The sequence below is a fragment of the Saccopteryx leptura genome, chromosome 2 (genome assembly GCF_036850995.1).
Source record: "Saccopteryx leptura isolate mSacLep1 chromosome 2, mSacLep1_pri_phased_curated, whole genome shotgun sequence".
Lineage (NCBI taxonomy): Eukaryota > Metazoa > Chordata > Mammalia > Chiroptera > Emballonuridae > Saccopteryx > Saccopteryx leptura.
In genome coordinates this window covers 241,057,607-241,071,503 of record NC_089504.1, presented here as the reverse complement: position 1 = coordinate 241,071,503, position 13,897 = coordinate 241,057,607, and positions in this window count along the sequence as shown.

Here is a 13,897-nt window from a genome sequence, read left to right as displayed (position 1 = left end):
TATTACTAACTGTAGCTACCAGCCTGTACATTACATCCCCAGGACTGACTCATTTTAAAACTGGCAGCATGTACCTGTGACCACCTTCTGGCTGTTTTGAAATAGTCCAGGCTGTCTCGCACCTCTGGGTCCTTGCACTTGCCTCCAATTCTCCCAATGGCTCTATTTCCAGAAGGGCCTTTATCACCTTCTTGAACTATCCTGCAGACTTTTTTAAAAAAAAAATTTTTGTGGCCTTCTTTATAGCCTAGCTCTGCCACTAAAACAGGAGCTCTGCGTCCAAGGACTTTGTCTGGATCACTCTCTGTGACATCCTCCGAGTCTCAGAACAGTGCCCAACACAGGCTGGTTCTCAGGCAACCCTGACTGAGGAAAAGATGAAGAGCAGAATACAGAGAACTCCTCTCTCTCTCTCTCTCTCTCTCTCTCTGTCTGTCTTAAAGTATGGAGAACAGGGACATATGAAGGAGGAAGAGAAAGAGAATTTCATTATAAGAGCTACCTGCAAGCCATCTCACCTGGCCATAGATTACGGGTTCTTCTAAAAACCATCACACCCACTCGTGTCTTTATTCCTGTGGAGGACTGGGCATCGTGGCAGCGACAGGCTGCAGCTCTTCCCGTCAAGACGTAGAGTCTACAACACGCCCCTTGGGTCTGGGTTTGCCTGCCGCTTGCTTGGAATAAGAGAAAATGGTAAGAGTGACCCTGTGTGTGTCTGTGTCTGTGTCTGTGTGTGTGTGTGGGGGGGGGGGGGTGTTTACAGAACTTAAGCTTTAAGACACTTTAAGCTCCCACTTCCATCTTCTTGGGGCCCACCCCCACGCCGTGAAGAAGCTGGCCCAGCACACAGGGAAGAGGGAGCACAGGGAGAACTGAGGCCCCAGCCAAGAGCCAGAACCAACTGCCAGTTGTGTGAATGAAGCCGCCCTGGACATGCCAGGTGACCGAGCCCCCAGATGAGTGCAGCCGCATTGGTGGCCCTGGCCAATGCCCCCCTCCCCACCGAATGGTTCCAGCTGAGCCATGAACAGATCACAGAATTGAGAGCCAATCATGGCTGCTATTTAAACCACCACATGTTTACAGCCAGAGATAACCGAGACAATGCCCTATAAATATGCATCCCAAGAAAGGGTTCCCCAGTCAGGGCGTTAGAATCTGAATAATGCAAATTGCTGACCCCTATCCCTGGGGGAGTAATGGGGGAGTGGAGTGGGAGAGCCTTTCCCAGAAGGGGACAGGAAGGACCAAACCTTGTACCTTTCAGCGTCCTGATGTGTGTGAATAGCTGTCTTACAAGCCTGTGAAAGCAGCTCATGTGAGTTGTGGTTTGATTGTGGTAAAACACACATAACCTGCCTGACCAGGCGGTGGCGCAGTGGATAGAGCATTGGACTGGGATGCAGAGGACCCAGGATTGAGACCCCGAGGTCACCAGCTTGAGCGCAGGCTCATCTGGTTTGAGCAAAAGCTCACCAACTTAGACCCAAGGTCAGTGGCTCGAGCAAGGGGTTACTCAGTCTGCTGAAGGCCTGCGGTCAAGGCACATATGAGAAGGCAATCAATGAACAACTAAGGTCTCGCAATGAAAAACTGATTGATGCTTCTCATCTCTCTCCGTTCCTGTCTATCTGTCCCTATCTATCCCTCTCTCTGACTCTCTCTGTCCCTGTAAAAAAAACAAACAAAAAACACACATGTAACCCACACTTCGCCACTGTAACCGTTCTTACACGCACATTTCTCAGTGACGTTAGGCCCATTCACAATGTTGCCCACTATCTAGTTCCAGAACATCCCTATCAAACAGAAGCCCAGGCCGTTCAGCAGACTCCCTGCTTCTCCCCTCCTCACTGCCCCACGTGGCCACGGGTCTACTTCCTGCCTCTGTGGGTTTGCCAGTTCAGGGCACTTCCCGTCAGTGCACCAATCACACGATAGCTGATGGGTCAGGTCTGGCGTTTGCCGTGAGCGTAATGTTTCCAAGAGTTTTCCTTATTGCATGTACCGCCACTTCATGCCTTCTTACCACTAAATAAATATGCCTGTGTCCAGACAGGCCATGTGTTGCCTTCCCAGTCCTCTGCAGATGGACATGTGGGCTGTTTCCACCTTTTCGCTGTTGCGAAAAGAGCTGCTATGACCATGAGTTTTGACTGAACCCAGTGGTTCTCAACCAAAGGTCATTGTGCCCCTCCAGGGAACGTTTGGCCATGTCCGGATACGTGGCTGATTGCCACAAATGAGGGGAGGTGCCATTAGCCTCTAGGAAAAGGTGGACAGGGACACTGCTCAACACCTTATGATGCACAAGCATCCAGACCCCAAATGTCACCGTGCTGGGAGGTCGTGCCTCCCCCAGCCTCCGCAGGGGTGTAGAGATCTCATCCAACTTTCCGAGCCCCCCCACCCGCCAATAAACAACAACTTCCTCTCTTCCCCATCTCAGCACCCGCAGCCTGCTGGCCGGCTGAGAAATGTGTGATCCTTTTCTTAATGCCCACCATCTCCAAGAGGGAAATCAAAACAAAACCCTCCAAATCAATTTGCGGGGGGAAAAAATAATAAAGGATATTTCTGATGTTTTTCTAAGCTTTTCATCCTTTTTAAAAAACATGGGGGGGATAAGTGGTGACCGGGGAATAAAAGCGAGTGTTCAAAAGCATCAGCGGCCGAAAAGTCCACAGAAAATCAAAACAAGCCCGGCTCTCAGTGTGCGTAATTACGGGCACAATCAAGTCATGAAAGCTTTATTAGTTTAATGTGATTCCATCAAGTACCAAAAAAGTGGGAAGGAGTGGGAGAAAGAAAGAAAATGGATATGAAAGAGGAGAGGGCGGGGGCGGGGGTGCACATGAAAGAGGGATGTGGATGGGCGCACAGAGAGGGTTGACCCAGGGTGCGTCTGTTTAAGTACACAGAACGCGGGGTGTCAGAGCTGCCTCAGTTCCAGGGTGCACCCGGGGCCGACCTGAACACCTTCCCAAGACCTGTGCCTTTGCTTTGCACCCATCCGACAACTTTTCTTTGGCACTGGTTTAGGTGTTGGGAACCCAGCCATGAACAATAACAACAAAAAAGACAAAATCTCTCCCTTTCCCCCTGGAGCTTATACTCACTTGGGGGGTATGGGTGGGGGACAGACACTAAATGAAATCAGTGACGTGCACACTATAGGAGGCAGAGCAAAATAAAGCAGGGAAGGGGATCAGGAAGCACCAGGGATGGGGAAGCACTGGAATTCTATAGCCGGTGGCCTAGGAGGGGAAGGAAGACAAGCAAAGGCCTGAGGGACGTGAAGGAGGGAGCCAAGAGTGGGTCTAGGCAGAAAGAGCATTCCAGGAAAAGGGCAAAGGAGGTGCAAATGTCCTGGGGTGGGACATTCTTGTGTAGGAAGAGTGAGAAGGCCAGTGTGGCTGGAGCAGATCGGGGGAGGCCTAGGGAGGCTGGTGGGAGCAAAGAGCAGACAGGTAACAAAGGCCAGACCCCACAGGGCCTTGTGGGGTAAAGAAAGGCCTTGGGCTTCTACTCTGAGAAGGTGGCACTGGGTGGGCTTCAGACAGAGAAGGCACAGGATCACTTGAGCTGCCACGTAGGGGACAGAGAAGCCAGACAGGGTCTAGGGTGAGGCATGTAATGCACAAAAGGTCAGAACTGACTCTTGGGCTGCTGAATGCCTTGCTCCCCTCACCCTGTCCCCCCCCCCCCATGAAGAGTGACTCCGACCTTTAGGTAAAGAGTCCGAGCTGTATACTGACAACCCCGCCCAGCAAGGCCTCAAACGAGGTGCTGTCGGCAAAGGGCCCCTCCCAGATGGCCCTAGAGGCCGACCGCTGCCTCCTCCAGGGCCGCACCCCTTTCCAGGGTGTGCTTGGAAATCTAGATCTTGTTATTATCCAGGGATGGTGGTGCCAACCAATCAGGTGATGACTGCCACTGAAAAGACAGCTGTGATGTCACTCACAATCCCAAGAGAAGACGACTTGCCACTCCATGGGGGCTACACAGGGAAACACGAGGGTCAGTCAGAAGCCACAGGGAACGGTTCCCACAGGGAGGAATGGGTAGGCAGGGTAGGCAGGTTTAGATGGGCCATCACGTTTGAATAACTTTGGGGGTCTCTGGGATGTGGGGGCTGTCTCTGGGTGCCTGGTATCCAGCCCTGGCGTGATGAGGGCAGGTCAATAGAGGCCCCAGTATGTGATACCCCAGTAAAGGAGGTTCTTGGGTGCATGGACTCTGGATTGGATGGTTTGCATATAAAAAGCAAACTTGTAGCGGGTCATCCACTATCCCTAGGATTAGCCAACCCTGGGGGGGGGGGCAGTCCCTGCAGGGTCAGCTGGGCCCAGATAGCAAAGCATCAGGGAAAACAACAACAACGACATAACACAGGATGGTCTGTGCCACCATGGCTGGCTCGTGCAGGGTATAAAGGCCTGGGCCTCCCATTTTCACTGCTGTATAGTATTCCATGAGACAAATGTACCCAATTTCCTATTCAATTGTGTATAATGGACATTCAGGTCAATAAGCAGGCCACAAAAGCATTTCTCCAAGTGGCCAATAAACACAAGAAAAGATGCTCAGCATCATTAATCACCAGGGAAATGCCAAGAAAGAACAAAAGCAGAGACTGCCACTACCTACCCTCTAGAATGGCTAATATGTAAAAAAAAAAAAAAAAAGGTGGAAAATACCACACATTGGGGAGGACTCAGTGCAATGGGGCTGCTCTTTCCACACGCCAAGCTGCGTGATGACCAGGTTTCTGGCTGAGAAGCTGAGTATGTTCACCAAAACCCAAGGCAGCCCAGAACCACGGGGGATTAAAGAGACGTCAGATCCACAAAGTAGCTCTTGAGTACAAACACCAGCCAAGCAAAGTCACCAGCCCTGCATTTTCCCCCCTGAGCCGCCATGCCACTCGGCTTTCCCTGTTAGGACAATAAACCCAAGTAGAGTCGAATCAGGGCATACCTTTGGCTCCAAACCAAAGGGCAGAGAACGGAGGTGTCACCAGAGAGGAGGCTGAAGCCTGGACCCTTGAGCCCGGCACACCAGTGGGTCCGCAGATGCCCACATCCCTTTGACGTATTTTGCCTGAATCAGACCCACATAAAGCCTCCCTCGGGCCCAGTTGTTTTGATACACATCCAAATGGTGTTAACAACAAAAATAATAATAAAATAAATAATAATCTCAGATGTTACAGTGATGGATATCATCACAATGCAAATCCTAAAAGCCCTCGGACTACGGTGCGCCAGGTGGCGAGGAGATACGTTGTGTGTGTGTGTGTGTGTGTGTGTGTGTGTGTTTTCCTCCTCTTTTAATCTAAATCATGTTCCCAGACATCACAGAGCCTGGTATAAATTGTCTCCCGCACTAATCTTTTATATACTTTTATGCTTGTCTGAGATGATTGAACATGACTCATTCATGGTTCTGTTTTCAACCACCGCTGGGCTCTTCCAGTCAGCAACATCTGTTTTTTTGCAGTTCAAGGTTCCCTTTGTCTGTCACATAACTCTGCGGTGTTCTGAGGAGAAGGGGCGTCTCCACCAAGGGCTGGTCAAGTGCCAGGAACTGCCATGCACGATAGCAGAGGCCGGACCATCTGCTCTGTTTATTGGTGCTGATACAGCCTGGGCTATCAGCTGACGGAACACCGCCAGCTAGACGGTGTACACCGGTGGGGTCCAACCCTTTTTTTTTTTTTTTTTTTTTTTTTTTAATCGTGTGGGTGGCAAACCCTCTGTTTCAAACTAAATTGAAAGACCACTTGGAGCAGGATTTCTGACCTGGGGGAAATGCAGCATCCTCTCTCCTCTTGGGAGGTTTCCTGGTGCACCCACTCCGAGACACCCGAGCTCTGGAAAGCTGCTTAAAAGCTACTAGTGCTGACCAAGTTCACGGTCCCGTTCTGGCTCACACAGGTGACTTTGATTTCCCTCCTGCTCTCTTCTCTGTTTGAAATTCTCGATGATGAACATTTATAACGTCTGCAACTGTAAAATATATTGGACGACTTAGAGAAAACGAGCACTGTTTGACGTTCCCTTCGGTGTACCTCGTAAAGCCTCGAGCCCATTCCTGGCCATCCGTCCGTAGGTATAAACCGAGTGTTAAATGTGTGCTGGGCATTGTTCCTGGCACGGAAGATACGGCGGCGAACTAGATGGAGAGCAGCCGACCTCGAAGATCCGACGTTTTAATGGCAGGAAGACCGGCGTAGGAATGGCTCTGATCACCAGCACCTTCTAGAGACTTGCCTGAGGAGTCTGTGCTTTCTGTCCCTGCACTGACAAGCTCCGTGGGTCCAGAGACCAGAGGACCCGCAGGGAGTATGCTTCCACCACAGCACTCAGTCGTGACCCCAGTGAACTCAAATCTATGGCTGCCTCTGGCTGCTTTGGGCAACTCATTCATGGCAGCTGGCCGGCAGGCAGAGCCATCACTGGGCTGGCAATGATCTATTTATCCATTCTTCTGAAGGTGAAAATCGGGGTTTCCAATGCTTAGCTACCATCAGTGAAGCTGCTATAAAAATTCTTGCATGAGATATTTCTGTGTATGTGTGAACATATGTTTTCATTTCTCCTGGGTAAAAATGCCTAGAAAAGAAATGACTGGGTCATCAGGTGGGTGTCAACTAAACATTGTAAGAAACTTCCAAAAGTTTTCCAAAGTGGTTGTACCATTTCATACCCACCGTGTTTGAATGTTCTAGTTGTCCCAAATCCTCGCCAACATTTAGTGTTGTCAGGTTTTTTATTTTAACCATTCTGGTGGGTACAAAATGATCTCTCATTGTGGTTTGAATTTGCAGTTCCCCAAAGGCTTATGATTGTAAGCACCTTCCCATTTGTCCAAAAGCCATTCCTGTTTTCTCCTAAAACATCCTTTCAAGCCTTGTGTCCATTTTATTGAATAGTTTGTCTTTTTACTGTTGACTTATGGGTGTTTTTAATATACATTGGATACGAGTCCACAACAGACACATGTGTTATGAGTATTTTTCTCCTCATCCGTGGCTTGGCTTCTTAATGGGGTCTTTTGTTAAACAGGAATTTTTATCTAGATGAAGCTCAATTCATCATATTTTTTTCTTTTACAGTTAGTTATATTCTGTGCCTTTTCTAAGAGGACATGGTGCAACGGGGTTGCTGCTCCCAAGAGGGCTAAGATATTCCCCCATGTTTTCCCCTAAAAGTTTTATAATTTAGTCTTCTTGTATAGGTCCACGAGCCTTCTCAAATTAGCTTTTGTATTATATATAATGCAGGGTAGGGATTGGGGTTAATTTTTCAAACATGTATCTAGTTGTTCCAATAGGGCTGCTGAAGAGACTTTCCTTTCCAATGGAATTGGGCGTTTGTTGAAAATTACACATGGGTGGGAATCAATGTCTGGGTTCTAGGTTCTGTGCCATGGACCTGTTTGTCCCTCCCTGACATCAGTCTGACTTGGCTTTTTCTCCTGTCTTGACATGTTTCCCTCACCCTCCTCTCCCGAGGGCACTCTCTCAAATCACTTGGATAACATTCTCATCACTGTTTTCAGGGAGCTGGACCGAAGACCACAGACTACAGACATGCACATCTATAGTTCAATGAGACACGTTCATGTGCGCACTGCTGATAGGAAGGAGATAAATTATGGCGATACTGCAAAGGGACTGGCTCGGGGTGGTAGCTAGGGAGCCCCAAAAAGGGTGGGTAAGGTGGGACAAGGAAGATGATCACAGGGGCTGAGAAGGCCTAGGAACCGAGAGGGAAGAGTGTGAGCGCTAGATCTTCAATGTCAAGGCTGAAGCCAGCCAGCATGATGGTGAGAGAAAGGATGGAAGGCAGGCTGGAGAGCCCGCTGCCAAGCCAGGCAGGAGTCTATGGAAAGGCCCTTCAAATCAGCAGGAGCATTTAAAAGAGGGGAGGAGTACAGGTTCTTTCAAAGTGTCAATGGGGAGCACAGGGGACACCTAGCCACCGCCAGGGGCTGACATCCTTGGGAGCTGGGAGGGAATGACAACCTCACTGAAGAGGGCTGGAGGGGAAGGTACCCTCAGGGGGCAGCCAGGGTTCATCCTGAGCAAGAATTTGATCAGGGGTTCTCAAATTTCAGCATGAAAGTCTGAGGGGGGACCCCAGAATTTACATCTCTAACAAGTTCCCAGGTGATGCTGGTGCCAGGGGTTCACGTTGTGGACCGCTGACTTCGACAGTCAGAGGTCAGGAGAGGGTCAGTGTCCCAGTAGGTTCAACACCAGCAAGGCCACGAATGGATTTTGTTCATAAAGTTTTATTGGCATCCAGTCATGCCCATTGGTTCACATATTGTCTATGGCAGCTCTCCCGTGAGCGAATTGCAACAGAAACCAGGGCCTGCAAAGTTTAAAATAGTTACTGTCCACCCCTTTGCAGGAAAAGTTTGCCAACCTTTGTTTTATCACTAGATTTCTGACATGCCTTGATGCTGAGCCTCCAGTCGGGAAGTAAGCAAAAACAGTGCCCAGAGCAGGTGTCACCATCTCTCACAACCTAGCCTCACCTCTCCTGTTCTCTTTGAACTTATAGGTTTGTGCTCTCAAAGCTTATTTTGCTGTCTTTTTAAGTGTATTTCCAGTAGGAACTGAGATATACAAGTTGATCCACAAAGATAATGATGTTCATTTTTAATTGAGTCCACAGAGAGGAGTCTTTACGAAACTCTAAGATGGAAAGTGATTTTTACAGAGAGGAAGTTGAACACTGCATGTATCAGCCAGTTCTCCCTTCACACACGTTGGGCCACCAGCTGGTGTCAACTTGTGATGAAGATGTGACGTGTCTGGACCAAAATGAGAACATTAAGAAAAACAAAAAAAATTTTGTCTTTAATAAAGCTAAGCAGACTCATTGTCCTGTATTCTGAAACTGTCTTTCCAACTGTTTTGGTGTTAAAAAAAAAAAAGTGCTTTCTTAAAAAAAGAAAAGAAGAAGACAAAAAAGGAAGAAGAAGAAATGGTGATTTCTAAATGTCAGGGATTTTTTGGTTTTTAATCTCTGCCCAACAAAAAGTTGACCATCTTCTATGTTACTGTAACTTTTCAAAAATTATGCTCATCTATAAAATACCACCAAAGTCTGGGAACCGATGTGGTAAGGTATTATAATAACTCTGTCAATACATGTCATCCTCCTTGCCCACACCCTGTAGCACCGTGTTAAGTGGGATTCTGAGGCCCAGTCTGATCTCACAGGGAAGTGTGCAATGATCGATTAATGATGTCTGCATGGTACGGGAAGTCAGAGTCAAGCCTTAGCTGCCACGTACCTGCCATCTTTAATAAGTATTATTATCAGCAAATACACACTTATGGCTCTGATCTTGAGGTTCAGGAGGTTTCAAGGTCACAGAGCACACTGAGGACAGTGACCTAAGGCTACGAGAGAGGGAAATCAGCGGCTGGTACAAACACCCATTGCAGAATACAGCTCGTTGTAAGGATCTCAAAGGTGGCATCAAAGACAGAAGTGACATGTTACAGAAAGTAGATCCTGCCTCCCCACAGAAACAATGTTACAGACTGGTGCAGCCACTGTGGAAAACAGTATGGAGATTCCTCAAAAAATTAAAAATAGAACTGCCTTTTGACCCAGCCATTCCACTTTTAGGAATATATCCCAAGAACACCATAGCACTGATTCAAAAGGAGAAATGCACCCCCACGTTTATGGCAGCATTGCTCACAATAGCGAAGATCTGGAAACAGCCCAAGTGTCCGTCAGTGGATGAGTGGATTAAAAAGCTTTGGTACATATATACAGTGGAATACTATGGGGCCGTGAAAAAGAAGTAAATCTTACTTTTTGTGACAACATGGATGGACCTGGAAACTATTATGTTAAGTGAAATAAGACAGGCAGAAAAATAAAAATATCATATGAATGACCTCACTCATTTGAGGAACCCAATGAACAAAGTGAACTGAGGAACGGAACAGAGACAGAGAAGGAATCAAAGGGACCAGAGGACAAGAGGACAGAGGGAAAGGGGATGATAGGATGGGATAAACCTGAAGGGAAGGGGGGAGGGTGTGGTGGGGAGGGGGGCAAGGGGATGCTGAGGGGAATACAGGGGAGGGGAGATGCAGTCAGGACGACACTAGAATCTATGTAAACACAATGAATTAAAATCAATAAAATAAATAAATAACAGGGGAAAAAAGAAACAATGTTACAACTGGTATACCTGGCTGAGTCATAGCCCCAAGCAAAGCAACATTTAACAAAGTGGCACCATGTATACAATTGTAAAATTTAAATAATTTCTAAGATCTTTTCACTACTCTCCTCCAAAGAACTAATGTTTGCCCCTTTGGGGATGACAGCTCCCTCTTTCCAAGAGACTGCGGACTGGACGAAGTGACAGATGGTTCACGGGACGCTGTCCCCGTCAGGGAGAGAGACTGCTGACGGGGGGGAGGGGCACTTCACTCTTCGCTTTTGAGCCTCTGAACTACGGACATGTATCGCCTATTCAAATATAGGTCTTAAACACTGAAAACCATTGCCACTACCATTTCCATCATTTCATAAGAGAAAGGGCATTCGCTAGTTACCAAAGGACAAATCAAAAGGACACCATCTAATGAAGGACCGCCTTAGCCCAGAGAGAAGCGGAAGCAAGTTTACACTGGATAAGAAGCTAAACAGACAGTCATATCGCCATGCTTTGTTTTTATGCAAAAAACCCCACAAAAAACAAAAACTTTTATCATGCAACATTACATCAAATGTCATTTTTTTCTTAGTAGAAGGTTGTAATTTGGGGCAACTCTTAGGTGGTGTAGCTTGAAGTAAAAACTCATCCAGTTTATTCTGGCCAGTTATTTTCATCATATCACTATTTACAAATCCTCTTTCCCTGTGAACGTGGAAAACACGAAAATCAATCCCCCTCAGAGATGGTTCAGAGTCTTGACTATTCCAGGCAAAGCTAGAAGAACTCAGGAATCCAGGCTACGGGTCTGTGTCTACAGATCTGAGTTCCAGCCAGCCAGTGTTATGATTAACACTTATTCTTGAACTAATTCATTAAAAAAAAAAAAAAACAAACTAACCTATTACCAGGCATTTAAGGGTTAATTAAAGTCTCAAAAACAGTCATGGGAAGTAGACACCACATCACCCATTTCACAGAGGAGACGGTGGAGCTCAGTGCAGCTGAGTGACTTGTGCAGAACACGCACCGAGCGAGCGGTGGGGACGAGACGCGCCTGCCTCAGCCGCACGGCCAGCCTGACTCACTTGGGGCGCACGCACATAGCAGGTGCTCACTCAGGACCCGTTCCCATCTTGCATTTCCACTCCCAGTGGGTCCCGCCAGGAGCATGTCAGCTGAGGAAGAGGGAGATGGCCAAGCTCACAGGCCCGAAACTGTTCTCGCCCTCGGGGCTGGGAGTGGGGGCAGGCCCCAGCCCATCCTTGGACTTGGGGCTGCTCCCAGCACACAGCCTGCATCCAGCGGGGTTTCTCCATTAATGCAGACCCCATCAGGCATCCCTGGTCCAAATGAAACCCAACCTAAAGGAAAGACTCTGCCCCTCACCCCCACTGGGCTCGATGAGCAGAAAGGGGCGTTTGAATGACACGTGTGCACGTTCAAAACCCAACTAGGCCAGGCCTGCCTACCACTCCCCAACCCCACCCGACCCTGGAAACCATTTCTTAAATATGAAAGCGTGGCCTCTAAGCTGGGAGATTAGATGAGAGGCAGACTCCTTATCTCAGGTAGGAGGCTCAGAGGCCCTCCTGGGAGAGAGAGCCGTAACAGGATCCCTGTATGTGGTCAACTAATCACCCTGAAAGCTCTGGAGGGTGGAGGGGCGGGGGAGCCGAGAGACAGCCACCACCGGCCCAGCCCAGATCCCCGCAGTGACCCAAATTTGAGGACAAATCCTCAGCCTGACCATGCCCAGCACGTAGTAGGTCCTCAGCCTGACCACACCAGGCATGTAGTAGGTGCTCAGCCTGTTGGACCAGAAGGAAATCAGTCCCCAGGGATGCACGGCTGCCTTTCTCTGCTCCACTGACCCAGGAGGCCATCAGCCCCGTCTAAGTGGCGGTGTCACCAGCACCTGGACAGGCATTTCCTCAAGAAGAGCCTAGGGGACTGGCACTCTTTTTTTTTTTTTTTTGTATTTTTCTGAAGCTGGAAACGGGGAGAGACAGTCAGACAGACTCCCGCATGCGCCCGACCGGGATCCACCCGGCACGCCCACCAGGGGCGATGCTCTGCCCACCAGGGGGCGATGCTCTGCCCCTCCGGGGCGTTGCTCTGTTGTGACCAGAGCCACTCTAGTGCCTGGGGCAGAGGCCAAGGAGCCATCCCCAGCGCCCGGGCCATCTTTGCTCCAATGGAGCCTTGGCTGCGGGAGGGGAAGAGAGAGACAGAGAGGAAGGAGAGGGGGAGGAGTGGAGAAGCAGATGGGTGCTTCTCCTGTGTGCCCTGGCTGGGAATCGAACCCGGGACTTCTGCACGCCAGGCCGACGCTCTACTACTGAGCCAACCAACCAGGGCCTGGACTGGCACTCTTTTGGGCAGTGCCCTTCAGAGGCCAATGGCACTCCAGGACCGAGGCCACCAGCCTCTGAGGAGCTAGTGGGGACCAACTGTTCTGCTTTTCTAATTACCATACTTCCCCATGTATAAGATGCCCCCATGTATAAGACACACCTTAATTTTGGGCCCCATAATTTGAAAAAAGACAACAAGCACAAAATTGAGGGAAATGCAAGTAAGAAAATCTGCAACAATGAGTGCAAAAACAAGCGTGAAACAGTGAGAAATGCAAATAAAAAAAAATTTACAACCACTGTATAAGATGTACCCAGTTTTTAGACCCCAAATTTTTCGGGAAAGGGTGCGTCTTACACATGGGGAAATACGGTATAATCCCCAGCTCCCCAAAGAAATACACTCTGCACCATCTCCCGCACCTGCCCAAGGCCTTCCTGACACTAGGAACGATGTCCCTCCCTGCTCTGGGGGTCCTGCCTGTCCTTCAAAGCTCAGCTCAGGTGTCTCCTCCCAAGGAACCTTCCCTTAAAGAGGTAGGACCGCCCCCTCTGGTGAGGGACCGTCGACAGTTGACATGTGTACATTCTCTGCTCCAGGTGAAGACACAGGCTCCAGCCAGACACATCTGGGGGAACTTAGGCAATTTATTTGACCTCACAATGGTTTGATTTCTTGGGAGACCCCCTCCACAGAGCTCTCATAGGCCCTAAACGAAAGTATGCAAAGCACAGTGCCTGGTACTTAGCAAGCCCTTGATCAAGGGGAGTTGTTCTTTTTACTGAGGACCAGTTCCATTTTCTCCATGTCTACCCATGGCTCCCCAACACACACACTTAGTTCAACACCGGGATGTTCAGCCTATCTTTATTGGTGAACAACTAGACACTGCCCACTTGACCCCTTAGACAATGAGGTTTTATTAATAAGAACACAGGGAGAGGCTGGTGTGCCCACCAGGGTCTTCCTCCCTGGGATCATACAGTGGAAGGAAATAACAAACAACACGGCAGAGAGGGTCCTGTCCCAACCCCCCAGGAGCTGAAGGTCAATAGGCCTCAGCGGGACCCTATCAGATGCCTCCTGTGTACCCAACCCCCCAGGAGCTGAAGGTAAGTAGGCCTCAGCGGGACCCTATCAGATGCCTCCTGTGTACCCAACCCCCCAGGAGCTGAAGGTAAGTAGGCCTCAGCGGGACCCTATCAGATGCCTCCTGTGTGCCCAACCCCCCAGGAGCTGAAGGTCAGTAGGTCTCAGCGGGACCCTATCAGATGCCTCCTGTGTGCCCAGCTTCGTGCCCGACACCATGGCAGAAACAGGACACACTGGCTCT